Source organism: Cibotium barometz, chromosome 19 (assembly GCF_041138505.1).
Source record: "Cibotium barometz isolate CiBa-2024 chromosome 19, ASM4113850v1, whole genome shotgun sequence".
Lineage (NCBI taxonomy): Eukaryota > Viridiplantae > Streptophyta > Polypodiopsida > Cyatheales > Cibotiaceae > Cibotium > Cibotium barometz.
This window is the reverse complement of record NC_141064.1, coordinates 18,860,217-18,866,291: the sequence shown is the minus strand read 5'-3', so window position 1 is coordinate 18,866,291 and position 6,075 is coordinate 18,860,217.

Genomic DNA, 6,075 nt, shown 5'->3' with positions numbered 1-6,075 from the left:
TCAGGATAAGGTGTTTAAACCTTAGTGGGCGTGGCTGTAACCTTGGCTCAAATACCAATGTGATGCCATCACTACAAACTCCTGTAAAATCACTCCGGTTACACGGAATGAGAGAAGAATGGCTTGTGTTCACCTCCTAGATGTAGAGTAAGAATGAGGAGTCCCCCATTCCACCGGGCTTTATGTAGTGGCATGCTTGGAGGCCCACGGTACTCCGACCCGGGTGTCTCACCCCTGAACCCCCGGACGTACTCACCACCCACTCTCCGGCGTGCTACTGGAAGTCCGGTCGAGCCCATGTAGATGCTACATGCTACATGCTATATGACAATTTCCCTCCCCTCTTAACTGTCGTGCTAGCTAGTGCATGGCACTTCAAATGTTGCTTTTAAGCCTTGTTCGTGCATGTGATTCACCCTCGCAGTCGCCACTACCCTAGCCTCTTGTGTTTCCACGCTTCCTTCTTTTGTCTTATTGCAGATTCTGGCTCTTTCCTTGCAATTTGTTTGGTTCATGCCATGGTGATGGGTGTAAAAATTAATGCATACTTGTTCTTAGAGAGAGAGAGAGAGAGAGAGAGAGAGTTCTTATAGGTATTTATGGGGCCAAAAACGGCAAATGTTATGACCCCAAAAAAACCCTAATTTTTCAAAAAATAAAATTCTCAATCGCACTTTAAAAAAAGACAAGGCACAAAAACATGTTTTTTTTCCAACACAAGTACACATGCAACAATTGTACAAGCTACACACGACAACTTTCACCCAACGCTTTCCATGTCTTCTCATTGTCAACAAGTGGCATCACCAAGTGGCATGGGAAATAAGGGCAAATGTTCGCTTCCACTTCTCAGAATTTGACACCTTGGATTTTCAGACGGCCTTGGCAAGCTTGAATGCTTGGTGCCCTCTCCATGTTTAACAACTGTTAGATATCCGTAACGCCGCTACGGGCGTTACCACAAGAGGGGACGGCCTCTGGCTCACCACCCAGCCATAGAGGAAGAATGAGGATTGCCCCTCATCCCCCAGGCTATATAGTGTGTGGCCTGCCGTCCACACTAGCCTGGCCGCCCATGACTCCGTATGGGCGTCCTCTCCCACTGAACCCCGGACATGGCCATCCGGTCTGTCGTCGCCGGTCACAGGCATTACAGCCTACGTGACATTACCCCCCCTTAAGAAGAGTTTTCGTCCTCGAAAACAAATTGGGGAAACCTTTTGGAAATTGCACTACGGCGTTCCCAGGTAGCTACCTCCTCATCCCTATCTGTCCATTTAACAAGTACCTCCTGGTACACTTTATGTCGGGTTTGTCTATCACGATACTGTAGAATCTTTTCAGGTTCATGTGGTATCTTTGGTGGCTCTATCAAGTCCACCAAAATTTCTGGAGAAACTGTGTTCTCTAACCCGTGAACTGATTTCTTCAGTTTACTGACATGGAAGACAGGATGGACTTGAGAACTTTCCGGTAACTCAAGTTTATATGCTACGTCCCCAATCTTCTTAAGGATTTTAAAAGGACCACAATATCTCGGAGAAAGTTTATCACACTTTCCTGTTTTCATGGTTTCTGACTGCGCAGGAACCTTGAGGAATACAAAGTCACCTTCTGCAAAGGTCACCTTTCTTCGTCCTTTATCCGCATAAGTTTTAGTGCGATCCTGAGCGCTACGAATGCTCTCTCGTGCGGCTCTGAGCATATCATTCATATCTTCAAGGAAATCCTTGACAGATTGAATCTTCTCCTTTTCTAGGCCTACAGCCATCGTAGATCTCGGCTGGAATCCATACATTAACATGAATGGTGTAAATCCAGTCGCTGAGTGTTTGGAGTTGTTATAGGCAAACTCCAATAAGGGTAAGTACTCTTCCCAATTAGATTGCTTCTTACTAACATAAGAACGCAACATATCCTCTAGAATTTGGTTAACTCTTTCACTTTGACCATCAGACTCCGGATGATCTGACGTACTCATACTCAGAGTAGTATCCAACTTTTTGAAGATTTCCCTTCAAAAATGACTGTTGAACTTTCTATCTCTATCCGACACTATATCTGCGGGCAAGCCATATAGCTTGTAGAGATGTCCAATAAAGAGTTTTGCCAACTCTGGCGTTTTTACAGTTTTCTCTGTGGCAATAAACTTTGCCATTTTAGTTAACCTGTCCACTACTACCCACACCGAGTCATTCCCTCGACTCGTCTTGGGTAAACCGGTAATGAAATCCATGAAAATGCTTTCCCATTTCCCTTGAGGAATCTCCAGCGGGCGGATGGAGTAGTCCTCCAACCTTAAGACCTTCATGTTTATTGACCTGGCACTTACTGCATTTCAGCACATAAGTCTGGACGTCCTTAAACAAACTAGGCCAATAAAACTGTCTTTTTACTAGTGCATAGGTCTTCTGAATCCCAGGATGACCCGCACTTGGACTATCATAACTTTCTTTAAGAATTTGGGCCCGAAAGTCACCAGTAGTTGGTACACATACTCTACCCTTGTAAAGTAAGTACCCGTCGTCAATGGAGTAATTAGCATATTTCTCCCACGTGTCCGGTCGAGCTCGACCGCCACTACGGGCAATCCGACGTGCCATTAACTGGGGAAGTCATTGGTAAGCAAATGTCTAGTAGTACTCACGCAAGCCGTGATTTGGTATTTCAACCAAAACCCCAAGGCAAATTTCATGCCTTGATTTTGCATCATGTCATTAGCACAGAAGCTAATGTACTCGAGAGCACTCTAGTAGCGCAAGTTCTTAGACTATGCTACTAGATATTTGTAGACTACGCTACCATGTTGCATCACCAACTTGTTAAAACTTCTCCTTGTGGAAATCTCTACGGCCATAGGAGAAATAAACTAGAGCCAATCTAATCATGCATCACAAGGATTAGTTCCAAAGCTGAGAGATACTTTCTCTCTTAGAGTAACATCTTTGCACAAGCATATGCTCTAGAATCTTGTTGAGTTTCTAACTACCATCAATCTACGGATGGTTAAACTCCACTCTAAACTCAGAGTAAATGTAAGTTTTGAAAATTTCCCTTCAAATATAACAATCAAACTTCCTATCTCTTATGCCATACTATATCTGCGGGGCAGACCATATAGTATGTGGAGATGTTTGATAAAGATTCTTGCACCACTATACGGGTGTCTGGAGTTACATCCAATCACTTACAACTCTTTGTTGCTATTACCAGACACATCCCTTCAAGTATTGTCTGGACTCACACAACTATTCGAGTTTATGTGATATTTGAGGATATCCCTCCTTTCCCTCAAGAAAGGTTTTTGTCCTCAAAAACTCTACTCTCAAGCGGACTACGCGCTAGTGTCATAGGTCCAAGAACAAATCTAGACCGTGTTTAATATCATATGTTATATTCTTGAGTCCTTCCAAGAAACTTTTAAACATCTTGCAACGAAGATGTGGTATAGTGTCTACGCACATATGGTGGTACTATTGATAAACTGCTTTGCAACTGATCAGTGGTTTCACACTTGTAACAAAGTGCTTCATTGTTGCATATTATTACCCTTCCTAAGCGGTTACACACTTATGAATCATTTGGGTGGGTTGTACCATCTATCAAGAAAAATTCCAAACTAATAACCACATTATCAATCCACAGATAATGACTGAGCTTGCTGCGAAGCCATAGGTTGCTAGATAATTGATGGTAATTACACAAACCCAATGTCTCATTACATCATACATTCAATATAAATGCAAACATCACAGTACTTCGTGATGATGAACTTAGGAATTTCATCCTATCCGTGTTTGGTGTTGGTATGAAGTATAACTATGAGAACATTATTTGCTGCCTCCTCATTATAGCGGCAAAGCTACCTACCCATCACAGGTGGCAATTTATCAAGCTATAACCGATGACAAGCAAACAAATGAGTACTCTTGTAAGAACTTCATAACCATATCTCACACCAAACTCATAATCACTACGGATTAAATGCCAGGGCTTGCAAAATTGAATGTTGTCTGATAGGTAGAGGGGATCATCAAACTACAGATGACCTTGACAACTCACTAGGACTAGTGATGTGTAACTTTTAAGTTACTCCACTCTCCTTGCTTATTCCATACCATCGAACAAATCGGTCCCTCGATTTGAGCAACGTCAACATATTTATGAGTACCTCGATACTCATGGATTGTGGTTCGGTAATTTAAAATGTTGATCTAGAGTATCTTTCACTCGAGGATCTTAATTTTATTAGCAGCTATGTATTAGTAGTGAGTAACTACGTACCCACTATCATCACACTAGTAGCTCCATACTAGTCAGTGAGTAACTCCGTACCCAATGGCGTACCTCCCCCGAGTGGGAGTACCATATACAACACCATCTATAACAAGATGCTTAAGTCACTTGCTGCTAAGAAGTGACTACACAAATTGACCCCTCCATTGCACATTGCAGTACAATCTCTGGTATTACAACACGAATTTTTGGACGTCCTTATCATAGAGGTCAACTTAAAAACTAGTGCATAGGTCTTGTGGAGTCTCGGCTGACCTAACCACACCACTGGTGACTTCCTACAAAAAATGTGGCGCCGAAGTCACCACCTATGTACTTTAACTCCGTAAAAAAGTACATGGTCTTCATCTATCATCTATGGAAAGTTGTAAAACATTCCTGCGATGGACTTTTATCACCCTAAAATTATTGTGCACTATTTTAGTGTGAAGAGCTTTTTTCCTGGGTACCATGGTTCCCCAAGCTCATCTGTTGCTAAATTCTCCGATTTAACAAAAGATATGTCTGCCTCCGAACACTCCAGTTCAGCCCCAAACTTTGAGTTTACTTCTTAACACTCTGGTTAAGTCAAAACTCACCAGATACAGTAGGATTTACCACTAAGCTCTCCGGCTTAGCCTCCTATCCTAACTCAGCCCGAGTTAATGTACACTACATATGTCGGATCCGATACTAACAACAACCAGGCTCGTCTGGAGTGAGATACTACTCACTATTGCCATGTAAAACCTTATTAAATCCTAGAAATGCTCCACTCATTCCCCAAGGGTCATACGACTTATCGGGTTTACACGCACATGAACTTGTAAGCAAAATAGCCTGTCATGCAATATTACAATTGCTTATGTAGGAAAGTAATATATTTTCCAAATTCATATGGTAGCAACTAAAATGTGCTCACAATCGCACACTTATGTTGAACATAGGCAAGACTACGCTTGCAAAATGCTATAGGGCGTCCCCCATGCATGAAACTGTCCAACCAAACTAGTCTTACTGCTAACCTCTAGATTTAGATCACTCTGGAACTAAATCACTCTGTTAGCACTAGTACACCATCATGGTCTTGCTACCTAGAGCTTTTCCGAACTCTGTAAAACTGGGTTTTATCCCAACTTATGGCTATATTTGGTAATTTTCAAAGTTCAAATTTTATCTTGTACACTTTATCACTACAGACAAGTGTACATACAGACTTGCCAAAGAGTCAAGTTACATGCACAAGCCTTGGTGTCCCATTCCACCAAGACTACAATCGATTCCGTGAGAATTTGATGTCCCATACCATCCAAACCAATTGATGTGACATATAAAAAGGCTCTTTCCCCCCTCGAAAGATCACCACAAACTCTCGAGCAGTGGGATGTCGACGCATGGCAATAAAAAGAAGAGAAAACCATGCTAGTAAGTTTAAGAACAGTTCTCTTCGTCGATCAACTTCTATAAGGGCATTGAGCATTACATCCCAAGACTATACCCCTTCAGATTTACCTTTGATTTCTACAAATCAATCCTAAATTTGCTATTATTATCTAGGCGTATGCTAATCCCTTAGATTAGTACTCCTAGATAAACCATTCAATTGAGTACTGCTAGCAGCTTTATCCCAAGTAATACACACCTTAGGAATTACTTTTACAAGGCAATCTACGTGACTAAATCAAACTAGTCACTACTCTCTAGGCCCAAGTAGTGACACTATTTTGTTACTACCAACAAGGGCCAGCTTGCCTCTATGGGCCAAGGCTCTCTTGTTGCTACAAAGAGTAAGCAACTTGT